This window comes from Callithrix jacchus, chromosome 7, assembly GCF_049354715.1.
Source record: "Callithrix jacchus isolate 240 chromosome 7, calJac240_pri, whole genome shotgun sequence".
Lineage (NCBI taxonomy): Eukaryota > Metazoa > Chordata > Mammalia > Primates > Cebidae > Callithrix > Callithrix jacchus.
Window position 1 is genome coordinate 24033258 of NC_133508.1, and position 24595 is coordinate 24057852.

At 38.4% G+C, this 24595-nt stretch overlaps 1 long non-coding RNA gene across 1 annotated transcript in view; it reads left to right on the forward strand.

Annotated features, from left to right (window-relative positions):
- The window catches only part of LOC144576889 (uncharacterized), a 45198-nt gene extending 25201 nt beyond the window's left edge, over positions 1 to 19997 (forward strand). The window contains exons 5-6 of the long non-coding RNA XR_013519587.1: positions 12176 to 12278; positions 18968 to 19997. This is a non-coding gene — a long non-coding RNA (uncharacterized LOC144576889). The remainder of the gene's footprint in view (positions 1 to 12175; positions 12279 to 18967) is intronic.
- Positions 19998 to 24595: the final 4598 nt, after the last annotated feature.

The window sequence follows — 24595 nt, forward strand, 5'->3', positions numbered from 1 at the left end:
CTCTTCAAAAATCACAAATAGCTTAACTTTTGAACAGTTCAGGTTTTTTTTTTTTTTTTTAATTTTAAAATGACCTTTAGTTCAGAAAAAGGCCACATAAAAGTTCATTATGGCAGAGAAAGCTGGCTAAGGTTTCAGGGCAGTTATTTCCTGGGGAGTTAGAGGAGTAGGCTTAGCTCTGTGGCAGAATTATCAGTAGGTTTTTTAAAACCGTGTTTTTGCCTAGAAAGGGCAAAGGAGCATTTGAGAGGGTTGCAGGGAATAGAAATAGGGCAGTGTCTTCTTTTACATGGAAAATGGTCTGTGCTCCATTTTGCCAGAATTGTTGAGAGTTTCTGTGATGAACATTTAACCAGATTTCTCCTCCCTTCCTTCTTTCATCCCTTTTATTTTTTGGTGGGGGTGGTGGGGGTCGGGGTGGGGCGGGAGGCACTGATTTTGTTGAGCATCTGAACTCACCTGCTTCGTTTTCAAAAGAAGCAAATAGAAAAAGGCCAGGTACTTGTCCCCACCCCCATCTCCACCAGCAAAGTGTGAGAACACGACTTTGCTTGGCCAGTCACGTGTTGTTCCTGGATCTTAGATTTAGAAGTGAGAGACGCTGAGCAGCAGGGCGGCCTCAGTTTCCGAGGTGCCTGGTGGTGCCCAAGGGCAGTGGTTCCAGTGGCCAGGCTTGTGTGCAGAGCTGGGGAGAGAGGTAGTGGTAGCAACTGAGGAGCTCACACATATTTCTAGGCCTGATTTTCTCTGGTCTTGCTAGTCAATTTAGGGAGTTACTCAATGTGCTTTTAGCATCTGCTTTTTCTGCTTCAGTCCTTCAAAATGGGTTTCTCTTGTAGCAACTAAGACTGAGTGATAGACCCAGACTCTTTCTGAGATTTGGAAAGAGCTACAAACGACCTTGAGCTTCTGTCACACAGCACAGAGGTATTCACTGGTGGAGATGGCCTTTCTGAATCTGACCTTCCACCTGTCATCTCTCAGGTGGAAGGTCCTTTCCACCTTTCCTTGCCCAATTCAAATGCCAAGGGAGAATAATGTCATCTCCAACAGCTCACAGAGAATAGAGTCAAAGATGCATCATTTTTAGAAAGAGATTAATGCCAGTTTCCAACTCTTACCATGACAGTTGAATTCCTATTCATTGGTGGAGAACTAAGTAGCTCTGAAAAAGTTCCCAGGTGTCTTGAGGTGAAGGGCTGGGATTCACTTAGCTAAGCCTGGTCAAAGACAAACTTGTGAGTAGCTTAAAGTTAACTTTTCCTGATCCCTTCCCAGGGGCCCATCGAATCCATTTATGGATGGTGAAAAGTAGTCACGCAGGGCTTGGACAGCTATTACCTGCTAAAGTATTCTGAGGCACAGCCTCTGAAAATGAGAATATAATTTATCAAGCAGTGTGTGTTCAATGATTCGGAAAGATCCATATGTGCTTTTGTTTCAGCCACTCTAATGAGAATGTGTCAACTTCAGTTCTATTCTTCTATCATCAGGCTTATTCCTGATTAAACCAGAGTAGCCGCTTTCCAGAGAGGAATGGTCTTCCTGCAGGGGCAAGTCAGCTTTGCAGAGAGCTGCTACTTCATTGTATAGGATCTTTGGGTTAGGACTGAAACCTTTTCAATTGTCAAAAACCACGATATTATTCCTAGAAGGAATTTGACCACATTCCAGCATCATTATCCACAACCGATATGACAAAGTAAAGAAAAAGGTCTAAGGCAATATCTTCAAGAGTGAATGATTTTAAGGAGGGTGGGATGGTTTGGAGCTGAAGGCCAATGCAAAACAAGATGTCACATTGTTAAACAGACCACAAGAAAATGACATTTCTTTCAGTTCCCTGCTGAAATGATGGTCAAATCTTCCCATCTGGAAACAACTGGTGTCCCCAAGGGACAGACTACTTTATAGTCACAGAAATATATTGTCCAACAAGTAGATGGTGAAATACGCAAACAGCTAGGTATTAAACGTTCCACTGCAGGAAAGTGATCCTCACTCAAACCCAACGCAACCCTTATGCTTTCATACAGAAAGAGGGGCCCTGAGGACAAAAATTGGAATTTAGTGTGAAGCATGTAATCTCTTTTTTTTTTTTTTTCCAATTCAATACCCCATCTGCCTTAAGGGTAAAAAAAACACACAAGAAGCTCTATGGCAGCAGGAACTAAGCAGATTTCTCTTGTAGTTAAATGTGCTCTAGGCAAGGGTCGGATTGTAATGCCTCATTTGTGAGGATGGGAGAGCACAGAAACAGACAACGTGACCTGTATGCACTGCTCAGAATTTATCTCTCTGCCATCTCTCTTTGGGTGTCCAGAGCCAAGATCCTTTTATAAGAGACAGGGTCTTGCTCTATCGCCCAGGCTAAAGTGCAGTGGTGATCACAGCCCACTGCAACTTTGAACTCCTGGGCTCCTCTGATTCTTTATCTCAGCCTCTTGAGTAAATGAGACTACAGGTGCATGCCACCACATCTGGCTAATTTTAACAAATCTTTTGTAGGGATAGGGCGGGGGTGCTTTGTTTGTTATATAAGCTGATCTTGAACTCCTGGCTTCAAGCAGTCCTCCTGTGTTGGTCTCCCAAAGTGTTAGGTTTACAGGCATAAGCTATTGCACCCAGTCTAAGATCCTTTACCTGATATCTTAGGCTGAGCTTTTCACACTGATGCCTGCATGAACAATTTTCATTATACAATTTGCAATTCAGGGACAAGCTATCACAAATATGCTGTTATGCTATTTGCTGCTCATCTCTATATTTTCAGTCTCTTAGGAAACCCTAACAACAATTTTCAGCCCTTATGAGGACAGCACAATTTGGCAACGAAAAACTTGAGTCCTCCTTGGAAAAAAAATGTTCTTGTTGATTCTTGAATTAAAATTCCATTTGTGCCAGGTGTGGTGGCTTGCACCTGTAACTCCAGCACAGAGATTAGCCAAGTAATTTCTAGACTCTGGCTGTTTTCTTGTTTAAGATTATATTTCTGTTTTATCTTGTGGATTCAGGGACAGTCTTGTCAGCTCCGTAGGGTGATTAATGCATGTTCCTGGTATTTCACTTCTTCGAGCATGCCTTCCTCCCATATCCATAGTACCTCATTCGATTTTTTAATTGTTTCTGATCCCTTTCAAGTAAAAGCAGCTTAGCTCTTCCTTCAGCAGGGCATCAAAGTTGGCTGCTGGGATTGATAGGCATGATCAGAGGCTGAAGATCACAAGAGGCTTCATCAAATAGAGTATGCTCTGGCTTCAAGCGAGCGAGCGATGTGGGCATTCCTTTCCATCACTGTGATGGCATGTTCCTAAGAACTAACTTATTTGCTGTCTAAAGGGGTGCTGAGTCAAAGCTTTAACACTGGGTGAATACTGCCTATTATCTATTTGAAACCTTGTATTGAAATTTCCAGAAACCCCAAAATTATATTTTTCAAAAAGCAGGGTTAAGAGTAAGCATTCACAGTAAATGAATTGAATTCTTTAATATTTCCCACAATGCTATCAAATAAAAGAATACATATATAAATGTATAAGCCAAGAATTTTAAAATATGGGTACAAAATGAGCAATTTAGAAAGCAATTATAAATTTTCTTTCTTTTTCCTTTTTTCTTTTTTTAAGAGATGGGGTTTTGTCATGTTTCTTTCTTCTTTCTTAATTTTCTTTTTAAAGAGACGGGGTTTTGTCATGTTGCCCAGGCTGGACTTGAACTCCTAGACACAAATAATCCACCTGCTGCAGCCTCCCAAAATGCTGGGATTGCAAGTGTGAACCACTGTACCTGGCCAAGATTTTTAAAATAATATTTCCCAAAATGATAAGATTACCCCAAAATATATTCCTTGGGACATTAACCCCACAAGTTGTTAGCCTCAATACAGAAGTTAAATGGTGAAATGACTCTGGGAGACCATGTCTGTTCTCACTAGAAGAGTGAAAGCGCATGTTTGTGTGTTACAGGATCTGAAGCCCTCTGCCACAAGAGATCTTTGCTTTCCTTAAACCCATCGTTTTTCAAATGTACTTGACCATGGAAAATTCTATTGAGGGTACCTTTTAACAGACTACCCTTTGGGAAATGCTGGACAGTTAAAATGGAAAGAAAGAGACAAGTGGAAGCTTTTCTGATGTGGAGTCTTCTACCAAAGCAGTCCTGAAAATTTGAATCCCTATAGTCAGGGTTATTGCGGGGTCAAGCCTATGAAATGAAATTGTGGAGTATCTCTGCTATGTTTAGGCAGGTTGTGCAGATATGCACATGGTTAGCCCTAGGCTACCTCCCAACAGCCTGGCACAATAATGTGCACCAGCTCTCCCATTCCCCCTTCTTGATGGCACTCTCAGCAGCCAGAGAAGAAAATCTTGTGGCCTCCATCCCTTCCCTCACCAAATGCAGGAGCCTGGTAAAAACTGAATAATCACCCTCTTATTTATTTTTTTGCAAAATTTGGCACATCAAAGTTTTTTGTTTTTGTTTTTCCAGAGTAAATCTACAGTATGCACTTTTTTTTTTTTTTTTTTTTTTGAGACAAAGTCTGGTTCTACAGCTCATGCTGAAATGCAGTGGCCCGATATCGGCTTACTGCAACCTCTGCCTCCCAGGTTCAAGCAATTCTCCTGTGTCAGCCTCCTGAGTAGCTGAGATTGTAGGTGCCTGCCACCAAACCTACCTATTTATTTTATTTTATTATTTTATTTTCAGTAAATGGGGTTTCACCATGTTGGCCAGGCTGGTCTGAAACTCCTGACCTTATGTGATCCATCCACCTCAGCCTCCCAAAGTGCTGAGATTACAGGCATGAGCTACCACACCCAGGCCAGTATATAATTTTTTCTAAAAAAATGGGAAAATGCTACCTTACAGCATCCTAGAATCAGTCTTAAGTTCAGTTTGTGTGAGCTGATCTCTTTAGACCTATTGAACAAGAAAGCAATTTGTTTATGTTGCAGCCTATTGCATTACGTTTGTTTTAAAAGAATAGCATTTTGTGTCCTTGGAGCATTTCATGTCCTTGTAGCTTTTCCACACCCTGTTATGTCATTCTTAGGAGCTATTCCAATTAATTCAGGGCCCTTTCATGTCAGCCAAGCCTGCTCCAAAAAAGGCACGCTGGTCAGTTTTCATAAGTGCTTTTGTTTATAAGTTTCCAAATGGGAAAGGTGACAAGACAGAGTTTAGGAAGCTCTGTTGTCTACAGATCAACAATTTGCATCTAAAAGGAGATCCTGTGTCTTTTACCTCTTTAGAGGTGGGAAGCAGATTAGGATTTCTTACGCTTAAATTCTGGGGTGTGGCCTCTCGCCAGCCTCCTTAGAAGACCCTGCCCAAACTTCCAGTGTTACCAGCAGGCTTGTGATGGGTAACCTCTGAAGAAGGCCCTTTGATCTGGAAGAGTACACTGTCCCCTTTGTTGAGATGGAGTCTGGAAGAGGATATTCATGGGCCTCTTGGAATCTCATTCAGCCTAATGTACTTGGAAATGAATTTGCTTGTCAGAGAACAATTGACAAAGAGAAAATCTTGATTAAACTTTGGGTCTAAAAAAAACTCTGTTTTTAATCACCTCTTAAAATAGCACACTGTTTCATCACTGAACTCAAGAAATGTGCAGGCCTGAAATTTGATCAGCCGTCTTTTAAAGATACGCTTGTAAAGTATGTTGCACTTTGCCATCTAAAAGAAAACCAAACAAAGCCAATGCATTTGAAAGAAAAGATGAATTTCTTTCTAAGTCTTTTCTTATAATAGTTCAGGAAATAATACTAGTTTTCTTTGCAGTGAAAATATTTTAAGAAGTTTTTAGCTTTCAGGGAAATCTCCAGCCCAGATAGAGTCTTGACTATGGAGCCATGTTTGTGCTTTCAAGGGAGAAGTCTTATGAGAGACCCATTAAATACTATTATCAGTGAGGGCTACAAAGTGTGACCTGAGTCTAAGCCTGCTTCTGCTGTCATTTCTGCATGGCCAAGTTAATCAGTTGCCACCATGGCACTCAGCCTGTGTAGCAGGGAAAGACTAGAAATCTGCTGAAGTGAAAATTACTGTGACTTGGAATTACTAGGCAAATCAATACACACACACACACACACACACACACACACACACACACAAACATATAATGGGAATTGGTTGTAAATTGAGTTTCCTGGAGAGCTGACTCTGAGATGGAAATTAATTTGTAGGATGCTTATTAATGAACTTGGAATTGACACCTATGGAAGGAAAAGCAGCAGGTTGGGCAGTGGAGAAGCTGGGCTGAGATGCTGCCTTGGCAAAGGCCTCAGCCGACCCCGTGGGAAGCTCTGATGCTGGGATAGTCCTTCAGCATTGTCCCAGTTAGCCAGAGGGCTGTGTCTTTAGACATCTGTGTGGACCAGTCATTGGGTTGGTCTGCCCTGGGAAGGGGCATGACCATGTGCATTGTGGCTCTTCAGCTGAGGCAGTTCCTGAAAGTGATTGATAGCCAAGTGCCTTCTGGCAGCCAAATTATAAAACAACTGGGGGAAAGCCCCTAGTCCTGAAGGGGGATCAGGACACTCAGCAGAGCGTGCACTGCAAAACTCCCCAGTTTTGTTTTCCCAATACAGTGTAAGTCAGTTAATGAAACTCTGGGAACATAGCTCTTGAAGACATCTTCATGACTCAGGAGAAGCAGTAATGGTTGGCAGCCGGTAGCAATGGTGCCGCTTTCTACAAGCTGGGCAAGCATGGCTGTGACCACACTATGCTTGCCTGGAAGGTTGGGAAGTAGAGTTTTGATGGTGAAGAGTCTGGTAAATGATGTCCCAACTTGGCCTTGGCATTTTTTCTCTGCTGCCCTGACACAGACTCACCCTTCCGTTACCACGATGTCCCCTCCTCTCATCTCCATACTTCATCTTCTCCTGTGGCCTCATTTATTTCCTAAGGTGCATGATTTTCTGGCACATTTAATATTATTTTAAATAATATTTTTGTTTATGAATATCCCTTTGATATCTTTTATATTTCACCATTGGTAATGAAATTCTGACAACAAAGAATGCTATTAAACTTGTTAAAATGGAGACAGAATCTCATTTTGTTGCGCAGGGTAGAGTGCAGTGGTACAATCATAGCTCACTGCAGCCTTGAGCTCCTAGGCTCAGGTGATCTTGTTACATCAGCCTCCCTAGAAGCTGAGACTGTAGGTATAAGTAACCATGCCCGGATAATTAAAATAATTTTTTTCTAGAGACAGGATATTGCTATGTTGCCAGGCTAGCTCACTGAAGTCTTGAACCCCTGGCCTCAAACAATCTTTCTTCTGTGGCCTCTCAAAGTGTTGGGATTACAGGTGTGAGCCACTGCACTCAGCCTGAGCTTTTTCTTTTGTTGCTATGAAAGCAGACATAAGACTTACGTGGATGCCCAGAGCTTGAACCCAGCCCACCATTTACCTGCTGTGTCCATTGGGCAAGTTGCTAACTCTTCATGCCTCAGTTTCTTCATCTATCAGGAGAGATTAAAACAGCACTTTTCACAGGTTGTTATGAGAAATAAGTTACTATTTGTAAAATATTTAGGACAGTATCTGGCAAAGAGTTAAAATAATCTGGGCATGGTGTCTATATTTATATGGAAAGGGAGAGGGTTTAGAAGAGAAAAAGAGATGCACATTGTTAATCACGTCCTATATGTGAGAAATTGTGTTAAGACACCGATTGTTCTACCTAATCTTCGTAATAATCCTATGATTCAGATATTAACTCCTTCTTACAGATGAAAAAATTAAGGTCTGCACAGTTTAAATTCAACACCATCGTTGAACTGGTGAGTAGAGAGCTGGAATTCAAACCCAAGTCAGCTTGACGTTAATGCTTTTGTTCGTTATACTTCTCTCCTCCTATTCCAACTTTCTCTTTTTTAAAAAATTTTACTTTTTAAAAGAAATTACAACTAAGTTCTGGGATACATGTGTAGAATGTGCAGGTTTGTTACATAGGTATACATGTGCCATGGTGGTTTGCTGTACCCATCACCCTGTCATCTACATTAAGTATTTCTCCTAATGCCATCCCTCTTCTTGTCCCCCCTGAAAAGCCCCAGTGTATAATGTTCCCCTCTCCCACTCTTTCTTCATCATATCCTCTCAAAGTAGTCAGGTGGTTTTCCATTTTCCAGTAAACAAAAACTGGTACACTCAGAAGTGATACAAACCAGAATTCCGAACTCCCATGAGAACTGCCCTCCAAAACTATTAGTTTCATTTTGTTTCTGTTATTACATAAAACAAAGAGTAATGACATGAAAAATATGACTTGACAACATAATTTATATTATAATTTTCCCCATATTATGAGCTTCATGACTAAAACAATACCTTTTATGGAACAAGCTAGCCTATTTTGTATTGGTAGTTGCAAAAAGTACTCTTTGATTGTTAGAGCATATGAGTGATCAGATAACTCATAAGCAAATATTTCTACAAGGAAGAAAACCCCAACTGAGAAGATTAATTCATAATAAGTCATATTTTGATGCTAAAATAGTTTGATCTGAGATTACAATTGACTACAAATTGCCATTTGTGCATGCTTGTTGAAGATGTCGCGTGTAATTAACTCAAGGAATCCTCTATTTGACAACCACTCTTAACTTTGTAGAATATATACTGGTATGTTAATTTTCAACTTAAACCTGCCAAGTGGTTGCTGGCTTTGTGAAAGTAGCTGCTTCCCCTATTTGACAAAACTTTGAAAGGCCTATAAAGGGAGAAGAAATGATCACTTTTACCCACATTAGCTTAATTCATCCTTTTTACATTCCTGTAAGGGGACAGTTACTAGCTTCTTCCCTGAAAAAAAAGGCCCCAGGAAGTTTTAGTTTCAGACCTCATGAGATGTGAGGACTCTTACTTTAGCCTTTTGAGCTCAAGACTCTATTTTCACATCTATGTGCAGACCTGACCTTTCTTTCTACTTTCTGCAGGGAAATAGAGGATAAAAAAGGGACTCACTGTATCACCCATGTGTTTCCCTGTCACCACCAGTGGTCAAAACCCTTAGAAGTCCTCAAAGGGTTTGAAGTCCCTGAAGTCCTCAATTCTAAAATTGAGCAAATGGGAAAAAGAAACTTGCTTGCCTTACTTCGAAATAATTAATTTACAAAATGTGTTAATGCTAACATTTACTACATTTTAATCAGCCTTTATCCCAGATAATATGTATTTTATAGGAGATGAAATACACATCAAATGTACTAATTTGATTTGTTCATGGGTTTTTATTAAAAATTGTATGCATTTGTATTAGGTATATGTATATAAATATGTACTACACTTTTTTCTGAAATATAAATTTATATGGTGATAAATATTGTGCCAAAGTTCTAGGATTAATAAGACCAATCAAACCTACATTTTTATAGCCTTACATTCTCCCATTGTATTTTAACTTTTGTAGTTTTTAGTATTATGTAAACCTGTGCTAAGTGAGAGCTTTTTGCTGTATTTTTATTTCTGGGTTTATGTATTTTATTGGAACTTTAATTTATGCATGGTAATAGATGAAAAGAAAAAATTTCCTTGCTTACTTTTTAGGCCAGGTATGCTAGCTGAGGAAGTGCTTGCTGTTTCTTTAATATTGTTCTACATAATTGGATCTATTTTAGCAGTATGAGCTATTGCAGCTATTATGAACTGAACAATGGAGGAAGGCCAATTATTCCAAAGCTGCATTTAATGGCTGCTCAGATATCTTGCACAGATATCTCTCTTGAAAATCAACTATAATGCAGCATGCATTTTCTGAGGAATTCAAGAGCTAGGCGGATTGGCACACTTAAACAGCATCACTTTGAAATCTAGTGTCAGGCTTGAAGAATCTTGGGTCAACAGTACTATTATGCTGCTTTTTAGAGTTCTTGGTCAGTTGGATTCTTAACAAATACACACACTCTTTCTCTATAAATAACGTATATAAATATAATATAAATATTATATACATATACATGTATATATATTTAAAAACCAGAATGATGACTAAGAATTGTATCCAATGATTTTTGTTCATAAAATCTTATCTATGAGAAGCATGTTTTCATATGTCCTTGTACTCAATTATCAATGAATTGTCCCAAAAATAGCCTCAGAACTGGCTTGAGCAAACCTAGAAAAGTATAAAACTCAACCTCTTCCTGCAAGTGGGTTAAATGTGAAAAGAAAAAAAAAGTTATGTTCGTGATTGTAACTATCTTTATGAAATTGGGCAGGGTTTCAAAATATATAAAAACAAAGGATTGTAACTACATTGAACTTAAGTAAACTCATAAAAAGACACCAGAAAGACTGTGAAAATACAAGCCACAGAAAGAGATATTTGCAACATATGATTAATGAAGTCTTGTATCCATAGACCAATTAGAAAAAGATAACCCAACTGAAAAATGAACAAAACCCTTGAACAAGCACTTCACAAAAAGAAAATCCAAACAACCAATAAGAATATGCAAAGATGGTCAACATCATTAATAATCAGGAAATACAAGCAAAATTATATTGAGATCCCTGATTGGCAAAAAAAAAAAAAAAAAAAAATGTCCATAACACATGTTAGCTGGGACACGGAGTAATGAGCTCTCTCATATACTGCTGGTAGGCATAGAAATTAGTATATTCAGTTTGGAAAACAGTTTGCATTATCTAATAAAATTGGAGCTACTCATATCTTACGATATAACAATCTCTCTATTGGTTATATCCTTAGAGAAAGGAAATATTTTTCTACCCAAAGATATCTATAAGAATGTTTCAAGCAGAATTTTGATGTGATTTCTAAATGAGAAGTGAACCAAATATTCTTCAGCTAAAGTGGCCATCAACATTAAGTGAATGAATAAATTTTACATACGTTAGCACATATTAGCACATTGAAATTCTTACAATAAAAAAGGATAAACCAGAGTCTTTTTTTTTGGAAGAATTTTACAAACACAATATAGATCAAAAAAAAAAAAAGCAAGGCACAAAAGAATGTGTACAGTATATTTTTCATTGATATAAAATCGAAAACCAGAAGAAATCATACCTTAGAGGTGATACAACTATAAAGAAAATCTGAGAGAACTAGAATAGGACTGCTGTAAGAATCAGGGTGGCAGTTTCCTGGAGAGAGAGAGAGAGAGAGAGAGAGACAGAGAGAGAGAGAGAATTTCCACTAGAGAGATAAGGGGAGCTTCAGAGGAGATAACAATATTTTAAGCATATTTGTTATATAATTATACATCGCACTGCATATTTGAGTGTTTTTGCATTCTCCTGTATGCCTGCTATGCCCAAACAAAAAAAAAATTAAAAATATGCCCACCAGAAAGGGAATCCTGTTGGTACGATCTTAGGTTCCAAAATAAAGCAAAGAATTATTACTCAGCCCTGTGCTTTGAACATGAAGTCAGTGTCATGCTGAGATCTTGAGCAGCCTCCCAGGTGTCATTGACAACCTGTATTTAATGTTAAATAATAATAGAACTTATACAAATGAAGCACTTACTACATGCCAGGTAATGTGCTAAGGGTATAGTGTACATTAGTTCATTTAATTCCCACAGCAACCCTCACAGCTGAAGACTGTCAGCCCTCCTTGGGTTCTGCATTAGTGGGTTCAACCAGCTGCTGATCAAAAATATTTGATAGAAGAAAAAAAGCATGGTTGCATCTGTATTGAACAAGTACAGACTTTTCCCCCCTTATCATTATTCACTAAGCAATACAATTTAACCACTATTTACAAAGCACTTACATTGGATTAGGTATTATAAGCAATCTAGAGATGATTTAAATTATACAGGAGGATGTGCAAGGGTTATATGCAAAAACAAAGTCATTTTATATCAGGGACTTGAGCACCTACAGATTGTGGAGTCTTGGGGGGTACTGGAACAAATCCCCTGTGCCTACCAAAAGGTGACTCTACTCTTATGATTATTTTACAAGGCAGGGTAATACATGTTGGTCAGGTAAGCACCTGCACACAGTGGTCAGACTGAGGAAGGAGCTGAGGTAGACTCTGACCCAGTTGCTGAGTAGCTGTCCTGTTTATACTCCTCAGTTAATCACTTAGACATTATCACCAGTGGCAAAATCTTGACCACAAACAGACAACCTACTATACAGAGATTGGTTCCAAAAGCATGGCATTCATTCATTCTACAGACATCCCTGTGCCAAGAAGTATGTCAGGTTTTGTGACTACAAAGAGGAAAATGACACCAGCCCTGCCCTCCGGGACCTGCTCCATGACCAAGAAGAGAGTCAGGTAAACAGACAAAACCAGCATCTTTTGAGTGCACTACAGTGGCGTGGGGTCAAACAAAGCTGGAAGAAGAAAATAGGCATCAGGCAAAAGAAGCTTAGTTTAATCAGAGCCTTTTAACCAACCAGCCCATCTCTCTGTGTGACTCAGTCCTTTACTTGTCTCTGATTCCTTTAGAGTGATCTGTAGCATCAGTCAGTGTTCCCTAACTGGACTCCACGTTTTTCCATTCCCAGTCTTGAAAGGTGTGATTCTTTTAAGTCTCCTCCTACGTCCCCACTTTTTTCTGTTCCCCTCTTCTTTCCACTTCCCTTCTCCACCCTCTTTGGCTACCTAAATCAGACCTATCCTTTACTACCTGTAAATCTCCAGATGCCCCCACTGGAAGTGAGCACGCCTTTTCCAACATCCACATTTTATTTATGCAGCCTATAGTACATGTGTTTGCAGCCTATAGTACATTTGATCTTGTGTTACAGTCATTTAGGTGAATGTTGTATCTTCCCTGCTAGAGTGCAAGCTCCTTCAGCCCAGAGACCATGATTAATTTTGTTTTGTGTTTGTCACAAAGGCCAAGAATTGTGCCTAGAACAAACATAGCCTTGTTGAATGGGATGGGACACATAAACAGTGGAGAGGTATTTGGCAGCAAACTGACCAAACCTTTTGAGTTTGGATGAGAGTTTTGGAGCAAAGGTATCCTGAATCCTGTAATATTAATAGCAATATAATCTCAAGGCATTTTTTATAGTTGAGAGAAGTGGAATCTACAGACAGATGTTCTCCATAGGCCAAAGAATACTGCTAAAGTTATTTGCAACAATATTTTTTTCTTTTGCAAGAAAAAATGTTATGAGGAAACATAGCTAAGTTTTCACATGGAAACGCATATGGAAAGGATGGCTAATCATCCATTGATCTATTCTTCCATGCTAATGAATTCGACCAGCAGCAGTAATAATCATGGAATCTAGAGGATAATAGAAGTAAAATGCCATTCATTAGTTTATATTTGCAGTTATTTTATTTTTGCCCAGTGATGTTGAATAAAATCATTAAAATTCTTTCAATATTTTGGCTTGGAAATTTCCCTACTTTTGTTTCTTAGAGGATTTCTTGTCATTTCTTTATTACAGCTTTACTCTGTTGAAAAAAAAATTCCAGTTACTAGACTGATATAATAGCTAGGAAATTTAATGAAAATCTATGAAAGTTTGATTCGTTTTAGAGATGTCTCATTGAAATTTCTTTGTTTCCTAAATGTTTAAGATAAACAGTCCCCAGGGAGCTGAACCGTGTAACTCCCTAGAAGTTCACATTTAAAATACTCGACCACTTCAGAGGCGAATACTCAAAAGACAGTGAAGCACAGAAACAATGAAGTTTTTAATGCAGGTCAATGGAATGCTAGCTTCAATTCCAAACTCCTTCTTTCCCTGATAGGGTTCGAGTACAGCACACACAGTCTCCCTGTGGGCATTCGGGTTTTCCTTTGAGATTTGTGTCCTATCTCCCCTTTCCTTAGTCTCTCAAATTACTTCGCTGTTGCCCTTGTGACAGGATAGATCAGAATTGGTCACCAGGGCCAGGCATGGTGGCTCATGCCTGTAATCCTAGCACTTTGGAAGGCTGAGGCAGGTGGATCACCTGAGGTCAGGGTTTTGAGACCAGCCTGGCTAACATGGCAAAACCCCATCTTTAATACAAATATAAAAATTAGCTGAGCATGATGGCACATGCTTGTAATCCCAGCTACTTGGGAGGCTGAGGCAGGAGAATCCCTCAAACCCAGGAGGTAGAGGTTGCAGTGAGCTGAGATGGTGCCACTGCACCACAGCCTGGGTGACAGAGTAAGACATTGTCTCAAAGAAAAAAAAAAAAATAAAAGAATTTTATTTTTTCAACTGCATTGGTTGGGCTATTTCCAGAAACATATTTGGACATCTCGTTAGTGGGGCTTTAACATTAAGTGCATGTAGGGAGGGAAGAGGGCACAGCACTTTCTTAGCAGCTCCAACCCTGAGCCCCGAGATGGCCAGGAACATTTTCAGGATGCAACACCATTGTAGTGGCTGGCTCTGCACAAATGAGGGCCTACTGCTTTCTATGCATTTCTGCAGATGCCTCCAAATGGGTTTTGGTCCTGTCTTCCAACAGCGAAAAACATTGAGCATGCTCCTTCACACACACACACACACACACACACGCGTGCGCGCACACGCACACACACATTAAATGTACACAAATAATATAAAAGCAATTTGATTAAAAAAAGTCAATGTAAATAGGAGTTATGATATTTTCTTCTAATCCCACAAGGGATCATTTTGTGAACCCCACCTTGGAGATCATAGCTTGGGTGCTCCTTGGTTAGGGCATCTCAGCCACAGTCTGTCTTTTTTATCTGCACTTGTAGCTAATAGCTAACTCCTCTCTATGTTCTGGTTTCTCTGTGTGTCTTTGTTTTCACTTTTGCATTGCCTACTTTAATTTCCTATGTATGTGCCATGTACAAACTCTCTAAGAAAGGGAATCCCATTGGGCTTATCAATTGCTCTTTCATGTGGAGCTTTCTTCCTGGCAAAGCCTTCTGCCAGGCCCCCAGGGGAACTGCTGATCAGCCTTGAAAGCTTTGTGTTGTTGGGGATCAGCCATCGATGGCCAGGGCAGCAGTATTACATTATAGAATGGGTGCCATCTGTATGGAGGTGGCCATGGGTGTGACAGTCAAGACAGGGACCTTGTGTGGCCCAAAGTGTGGGTGGTGGTCCTCTCTTCACAGCCATTCTTCTTGGGGTTGTTGCTAGGTTCCTTGGATAGAGATCATGTATTCTTTCTTGTATGATCTTTCCATCCAAACCCCCAATTCCTCAAATGCAGAGAAAAAATTTATGTATTAAATTCACAGTGAAGAGCCCCTGCTATTTTCATATGTATATGAAATATATATCTATTTGAAGACAGGGGTTCTCTCTGTCACTTAGGCTGGAGTTCAGTGGTGTGATTGTAATTCACTGCAGCCTTGACCTCCTTGACTCAAGTGATCCTCCTGCCTCAGCCTCCTGAGCAGTTGAGACTACAGAGGTGCACCACCATGCCTGGCTAACTTTTTCAATTTTTTTTTTTTTAAGAGATGGGGTCTCCCTATGTTGCCCAGACTGGTCTTATATTCCTAGGGCCAAGTGATCCTCCTACCTTGGCTTCCCAAAGTGCTAGGACTACAGGTGTGAGTACTGTGCCCAACCCTTTTTGTAATATCCCCAGTAAAAAAACATTCATTTAGCCTACACTTTGTTAATAAAACCCCTCTCCCAAGGAAGGTAATATAAGCTTTTGGAACAAACTGGTACATCTCAGAGTGAGTCCTTTTTACACATGAAACCTTTTGCAAGGAGTAGAAGACGAATCATCTTCCTACCTTTTCCACCTTGTTGGAGAGTTTTAGATCTTAATTGATAGCAATTCTTTGTCTCAGTCCTCTTTCTCCAAGAACCCAGGGACATTTGTCCCAACTGTGTCTGGGGCATCTGGCAAAGCATACCTTCACATCCTACATGATCTGAAGGCCAAGAAGATGAGTCTGCCTCCTGGCATCACTCCACCTGCCATGCAGAACAAAGGCTAAGAGGGAGGGCTCTGCAGCCACATGACTGGGTCCATAGTCCAAACTCTGCATGTTTTCGCAGTATGCAGAGAGCAAATCACTTAACTCCTGATGCTTTGTTTTCCTTATATGTAAAACAACAGTAATAATAGTATCCATAGACCAGGCACAGAGGTTCATGCCTGTAATTCCAGCATTTTGAGAGGCTGAGGCAGAAGGATCACTTGAGGCCTGGAGTTTGAGACCAGATTGGGCAAGATAGTGAGATCCCATTTCTCAAATGTCCCTACATCATAGGATTATTGTAAAGATTAATTTAATTAATATATAAATGATTACTATAGTTAGCGTTGAGTACATCTGGCCTTTTATTGTCTAAAAGGAGTAATTTACTTTGTGATATTTTGGACTCATGGGGCTTATTATGATTATTTCTGAAACAATTAAAGAGAAAGGAAGTATGCCTCTTGGTTTTATTACATGAAACTCATGGCCAGCAAGTCTGGGTCTGTCTTGTTCACTACTCTGTCTTCAGTCCCTGTGATGTAGGTACTATTATTACACCAATTTTACAGATGTGGAAAAGGCACAAAGAATTAAGTGATTTGCTAATGTCACACCGTGAATACTTGGAAGAACTTGGATTAAGGACCCAGGCAACGGTGGTATCATGGAGATATTCAATAAATATCAATTATTGATTTATAAAATATTAGGAAATGTAATTACATTAAAAAAGTGTTCTCAAAGGTATTTGAGTCAGTTTTTATTTGCTGAAAGAAAATTCTGTGACATAGACTCCGGGAATGTGATCACTTCTGTTTATTGAATGCCACTTGCTAGCCATAGATCATATGTGCATGACCTTAATCTTTTATAACAGCCTTAGGATTAGATATGAGGAATCACATTTTGCAGATGAGAAACTGAGCTTCACAGAAATTGTGACCTGTATGGAGATCACAAAGCATTAAGTGGCAGAGAGGGGATTAGGAGCACCAGGGTTCTTTGCTCCTAAATCTGTGATTTTCTGCTGATCTATTTCCATGGTGGTGAGGACAGCTCTGAGAGAGGGCTGCTGTAGTTCCTCAAGCATCCAGAGCCTCAAGACTAAAAACTCACTCTGGAAATGAGGGTTCTTGGGCTTTCTAGACCTGTCACATAAGCCACTTGACTGTCATTGAGTTCTTAAACTGGCCATCAGTAACTGGCAGACAAATTCCTGTACTAAATTCCAGTGTTTGATACACTTTCCACCATAAAGCTTGTCTTGTTTGATATTTCTTCCTTTAAAAAAATAATCCTTATACCCTGGGAAAAGGATAGTTAAAAATAAAAATAAAACAAATGTAGAATCTAGTTGGCAGAGTTTGGCAAAAAGATCAGGAACTTAAGATATATACTGGGAAGCCAGAAGGAAAGTTGGAATGAGTGTGGAAATGGGAGCAGTTAATTTCAAGCTTTTGTTATCTGCAAGAGGAGTTAAGGCCTATTTAGGTTTGAAACCAAAGAAGAGTCTGCAAGAAGGATTATTTAATGCTTTGAAAAATAGGTTTTTAAATAATTAAGATAAAGGCTAAAAATAGCAAGATAATAAACCTCTTTTAAATATTTTACCATTGTATATTGCTAACATGACTTACATTTCAGACTGTGTCCTGATTTTGGATATTTTGCATTTCTGCAGATTGCTTTTTAGATCGCTAATCAAAATTAAATAATGCCTACTCTTAATTACAATAATTTTTAATAGGCTGCAAAGAGAATGGCAATCTTAAAAATAAATGCTTTTCTAAATGAATTCTTCCTGAAATAATTTGCTTATATGAGTAATTTGTAGAGACAGTTATAATAGAAGGGGTTATGACAAGAAGTAAGGGGATGGAATGAAGTGGCAAAAAGTTTGGGATAAAATTAGAAAAATAAACAAGAAAAAATTAACAAGACAAAAGAAAAAGAAACTCTTGGGGAATAGGAAAACGTCCCGGGTATTCAAAATATTAGTTAGGCCTCAACATGTTGATGAGGATGTTTATTCAGCAGGAAACATCCCAGTGCTTAGTAAACATCATTCAAGACTTTTCTCAAGCATGCTTGTAATGTTATCCCACAAATCCAGAGCAGGTACAACATTGATGTCTGTGAGTAAACACTGAATTTTAATTCTACCCCAAGTAATTACTCTCCAAAGTAATTTTTTTAGAGAGAAAAATTGTCTTACCCTATCTACTTGGAGGGAAGAGAATGTTTGTCTTGAGGAGTTATGAGCTGATCTATTCTGGAACTGCAGAACTGAAGGTGGGAAACAGGCTCTCTGGGTGAATTTAGTTAAGGTTCTCTTGATGACAGTCCTTAAGTCACACACACACACACACACCCCAAACAAACAAAACCACCACCAACCCAGATACCAATGTGGGTCTCATTCAACTCATCTAGGCATTTTTCTCAGCACACAGTTTTTGTAAATTCTCCAGGAAGTTCTGAAGCATAGCCAAGACTGAGGACCACTGCCAGACCTGCTGAGACTTCTTTACAACCCATCTCTTACCAGCAGTACAAACCTGCCTCTGCTCTCCTGATTCTTGTGAGCCTTTGATCACCGTCTGTGCAGTTTTCCCTGAATTCAAGGATGGTGGGCTATAATACCAAAGTTCTTAAGCCTTTTAATTCCTTGTGTCTTGGAGAATTTAACAAAAGCAATAGACCCTCTTCCAGGAAAATGCACTTTATCTTGGATATAATTTGAGCATCATTTAGAATCCCTGAATCCCATCTCTAAAAACACAGATTAAAGTTTCTATCTTATCTAGAAACCAGATGCTCCTATTCTTTAACTTGAGCTGTTGCTTCTAAAGCCTGTGCCTGAGCACAGGTGATATGGCTTGGCTCTGTTTCCCCACCCAAGTCTCATCTTGAATTGTAATCCTTGTAATCCCCATGTATTTAGGGAGGGAAATGATTGGATTATGGGATGGTTGCCCTTATGCTGTTCTTATAATAGTGAATTCTAACAAGATTCGATGTTTTTATAAGTGTCTGACATTTCCCCTGCATGTTCTCTCTCTCCTGCTGGCTTGTGAAAAAGGAAGTGTTTGCTTACCCTTCCACGATGATTGTAAGTTTCCTGAGACCTCCCTGGCCATGCAAAACTGTGAGTCAATTAAGCCTTTTTTTCTTTTTGTTAATAAATTACCCAGTCTCAGGCAGTTCTTTATAGTGGTGTGAAAACTAATAAAACAGGAGATTAGTGTCTTTGTCATGTCCCTTCCCAAAGTAGAAGAGATTCTTGTAAAACCCCATGCTGTCGTCCACTGATGGGGCTACTAAAAACTTGTTTGTGCTGGGCATGTTGGCTGACACCTGCAATCCTAGTATTTTGGGAGGCTGAGGCAGGTGGATTGACTGAGCTCAGGAGTTCAAGACCAGCCTGGGCAACATGGCATAACCCTGTCTCTGTTAACAATACACAAAATTAGCTGGGCATGATGGTGTACACCTATAATCTCAGCTACTTGGAGGCTGAGGCACGATAATTGCTTGAGCCAGCGAGGTAGAGGTTGTAGTGAGCCGAGATAATGCCACTGCACTCCAGCCTGGGTGATAGAGTGAGACCCTGTCTAAAAAAAAAAAGTTATCTGGAACTCTGAAGGTACAGGGACAAGAATATAGTAATTCAAAACCAGAGCAGAATTCCAACAGTGCAACCTCATAAAGGTTACAGAAAGATGCAGTGGGATGATTTGCTTAGGTTCGGGTGACCGGAACAAATTTCAGCAGCAAAGTAGACAAGATTCGCTTGATTGGTTTAGTTGGTGTTCATCCACGCAACAGGGAGAGAGTGGATGGACATTACAGGGGTCGCTGTGGAAACAACCACAGTCAACACAGGTTCTTTCTGATGACACTGTGGGCTCTAGAATATGTTATATTAACTGCATGTTTTTGGATCTCATGATACTGACATGTCCACATCTCTAAAGCAGTGATCGTCATTTTATCAGGAAACTCAAGACATGCACCTAAGTTCAAACACCTTTTATTTTTTGTTTGTTTTATTGTTGAATTATTTTTTTAATCTAAAATTTAAGAAACTGTATAATCAGTATAAATGGGCTTATGGCAATTTAAACACAATTTAGTATTAAACAAGACACATTTGAAACTGGCTGGTACTGCTCTCTATTTCTTAATAGAGAAATTAGTTTGAGTATTCATCTGAACTGAGATTATTTCTATTATGAAGGAGAAAGAAACAATGTTATCTTTAATCCTAAGAAATACTCTTCAGCTTATTTGTTTGAAACACTTAGGTTTGTTTGTTTCTTTTTTGATCTATCTTTCTCCTTGGAGGCACTCAAAGAAAAAATCCAGATGAAAGGAATGATAGTCTTAAAACATAACTTAGAAAGAGTTATAGAATTTGTTTAAATCATTAACTGTAGTAGATGATGGAAAGTAGTTAACTATCAACACCTTCTCCCACAGAAAACAGGACCAGTTTATGAATGAGTTCTATAAAACTTATAAGAGCAGATAATTATTATTATAAACTGTTGAAGAATATCAAGATAATTATTATCATAAACTGTTGAAGAATATCAGAAAAGTAGAGCCTTCTTTGTTTATTCTATACAGCTAGCATATCCCTGAGGACAAGAATGACACTCAAGGAAAAATTATAATCCAATTTGAGAATATAAATGCAAGTATACAAATTAAATATTAATAAATCAAATCCAGTGGTATATTAAAAATACATGACAAAAAAATAGGTTTCATTTCATGAACAAAAAGGTGGTTCAACATTACAATTCCTATTAATCAAATTTAATACATTAGCAAATGAAAAAAGGCCAATTCAATCTTCAATGGGGACAATCATTTAAAACATTGTTTATAAACTAAAAGTAGAAGAGAACTCCCTTAAATCCCACAATAAACTTGAGGATGAAACAGTTAAGAGCTATCTCCACTATAATTGGTAAAAAGACAAAGATTACCACTATCACTGTTAGCATGTAATGTTTTATGGAGGTTCAAATAATTCAAGAAAAATAATCAGGTAATTAATCTGGAAAACTGTTGTGACTTAAAAGAAAATTAATGAATGTGGTTGGGAAAAGGACATACAATATTGATGGCATCTATGATTTTCAGTTAGAGAATGTAATGAATAAGATAATGCCATTTGCAATTAGCAACTCATCCCTAAAAGACATAATAAGAAATGTTAGAACTAGGCTGGGTGTGATGGCTCATGCCTATAATCCCAGCACTTTGGGAGGCTAAGGCAAGCAGATCATGTGAGGTTAGGAGTTCGAGACCAGCCTGGCCAACATGGTGAGACCTCGTTTCTACTAAAAATGCAAAAATTAGCTGGGCATGATGATGAGTGCCTATAATCTCAGATACTCAGGAGGCATGAGAATTGCTTGAACCTGGGAAGCAGAGGTTGCAGTGAGCTGAGATCATGCCACTGTACTCCAGCCTGGGTGACAGAGAGGGACTCCTTCAAAAAAAAAAAAGGAAGAAATGTAACTGTATTAATAAAACTAAAAAATACCTATAGAACATAAAGTGTGTGTGTGTGTGTGTGTGTGTGTGTGTGTGTGTGTCTTGGATGGGAATATCTAACATTATTAGAACACTAAATCTGTCTTAAAGTTACTGATAAATTAAATACAACACTAATCAAAATCTCATCTAACAGAATTTTTGTTAGAATCCTGAAGTTTATTCTAAAGATCACATGAAAGAGGCACACGCACAATAGTAACAAATACATTTATGAAAAAGAGCAAAACAAGGGTTGGGGCTTCTTGGCCAGGTAGGAAAACATACCATAAAGCTATAGTAAATAAAACAGCAAGGCAGCAGCTCAGAAATAGACATAGTGGTCAGTGAGACTGAAGGAGACCCGAGGCAGAGTCTTGCAACCTCAGGGAGTTAGTTTTGTCACAAGCAGCCTTTGAAATCTGAGATAAAGAGTGGACAACTTAGCAAATGATTACCAGACAATTTCCCACACATTTGAAAAAACAGAGAAACTCTTATAGAGCACTAGAGTCACTGTAAAGCTCTTATATGTTTATAAAAGAGGGATTTAAGAAAAGACTAAAACCCTTGGGAGGGTAATTTGTCACTCTATAAAAATGAGAAAACAACATTACAAAGCAAAATTATAAAATTATTAGAAGGAAATATAGGAAAGCATTTTTATGACTTCAAGTTGTAATAGGCCTTTTTTAACAAGACAAAAATTCTAGAAATATATAAATCACTTTTAAAATTAATATAAAAGAATTAAAATATGAACAATATGGTTGAGAAAAATATTTTAAATTATTTAGAGACAGAATCTCATTCTGTTGCCGAGGCTGGGATACAGTGGCACAATCATAGCTATCTGTAACCTTGAACTCCTTGCTTCAAGTGATTCTCCCATCTCAACTTCCCAAAGTACAGGTATTACAGGCGTGAGTCACTGTGTCTAGCTTACAATATCTTTAACAAGCAAAGACAAATCAGCAAGATAAAATAGCTGAAGGATATAAACAATTCATGGAAAAGAAGATAAAAATGGACAAATGAAAAGATTACCAATCTCACAAGTGATCAAAGAAATACAAACTAGAGCCTTTAAATAGACTTTTGCCATTCAACTCTCAAAATTAGAATGTTTATCTCAATTTTTTGGTGAAGATGCAGGAAGACACATTTCTTTAAACTCCACATGAAAATATAGCTTGACATAGCCTTTTTGGAAGGCAATTGGCCACTCTATAGAAATAATAGAAAGTTTATGTTGTTTGGGTCATGCATTTCATTTCTCAGATTCAAATCTTCAGAAATATTTACAATAAATCTAGAAACAGATATGCAAAGATATTCTAGCATTGTTTCTTAGCATAAACAATTGGAAATTATATATATCTCCAGCAAAACATAGTATCTCTGTTACTATTGAATACAGCATAGCTTTTAAAACAACAATAATTGAAAATCATCAAGTCACAAAACATACAGGTAGAATAACATGATATAAGGAATTTTGCTTATACTGCATGACAGTATAAGCAAAATTCATGATAATGATCATGAATTCCCACTTCATAGCCCTTTCTACTGAAGTCAGTAGATATTCTTGACTACCTGGCAGGTGAACACAAGTGTTTAATCCTTCTCTTCATGACAAAACTATTCAACTGAGCAATGAAATACGAGATTAGATTCTCACAGAGTGAAAAGCAAGACACAAACTGGGAGAAGATACTCACAAAGCATATATGTAACCAATGATTTGTATCAAGAATCAATCAAAATGTTAAATAGAAACTGCTGTAAATCAATAAGGTGGAAAGCCAATTAAAAATAAATGGCAGAAGCACATCTGGGATGGCAGAGTAAGAACCTCCCAAAAAAATCCATTTCTACGTAAAAGCAGTAAGAACGTTAACAAAAGTGGAGAAAAATAAACTATTTCAAAGCTCTGAAAATTAACCAAAGGTTTACAACAATCTGATGGCATATTTATTCAAGAAAAACAATGTAATATCAGTAAAAACAGTGAGTTTTGGGACATTTTAACTTGTTTTGTCCTCTTCCCACCTGCTCCACAGAAGCTATGAAAACTAACAGTCTTGTAACCATGGTAACTGTAAAAACCAGCAGCCTCACAGCTACTAAGGAAAAGGAAAGGACAGGTTTGGATCTGCTCCAAAAGCTCCAGCCCCAGAAAATTGTTACTATTTGATCTCTGACCTATGTGGCTGTTCCTGAGAAAAGCTCAGCTTTGAGGATCTGTCTCTATTTGACCTAAGTCAGATCTTACTTTTGCTTATCCTCAGGGTGTTTATCAAAAACAGTGTCAAGATTGTTTCATATCACAACAAGGTAATGTCAGACAAGGTGGGGATACAAGTTGGGACACGCAGGAGGCTGATCAAAAGATGTAAAAGAAAAAAACCAAAACATGGGAATAAGTTACCTACATGGCACCTTGAAAAGCTCTTGCCTATTCCTGGGAACCTAGAAGACTATATGCCAGTGAAGGGCTGTGTGCAAACTCAGGAAAGATACAGGAAGACTTTCATCTCTCACTTTGGGTTTACTTTGAAGCTCTGTGCAAGTAGAAAGTGAAGTCTAAGGCAGATTTTTATATTGATGCAGTGTAAAAGGCACATTGTACTACACACCCAGAGTTCCTTGGCAAAGGCTGGGAGGCTTGTTGGTTCAAGGAATTTAAGAAATCTCTGTTCAATCATTAGCATACTCAGCAGAGACTTCAGGGCTGCACACGAAAAAGAATACAGCCTTTACAGAATTTATCCAGAAAGTTGCTAAACAAACATGAAGAACAACAGCAATAATCTGCAACAATGACAAACTCATACAGAATGAGCCGTGATTTGATTTCCAGGATTGCTACATGTTATCATTTGAAATGTCTAATTTTCAGCGAAAATTATAAAACAAAAATAGAAAAGTATGGTTTATATACAGGGAAAGAAAAACAACCAATAAAAACTGTCACTGAGGAAGCCCAGATGTTAAACATCTATACAAAGACTTTAAATCAGTTATTATAAACATGTTCAAAGAGTTAATAAAATACTGTTTAAAGAATTCAAGAAAAGAATGAGAATGATGTGTCGCCAATTATATCATATCAATAAAAAGATAATTGCCTTGTCAGCCTTTTGCTGAAGATAAA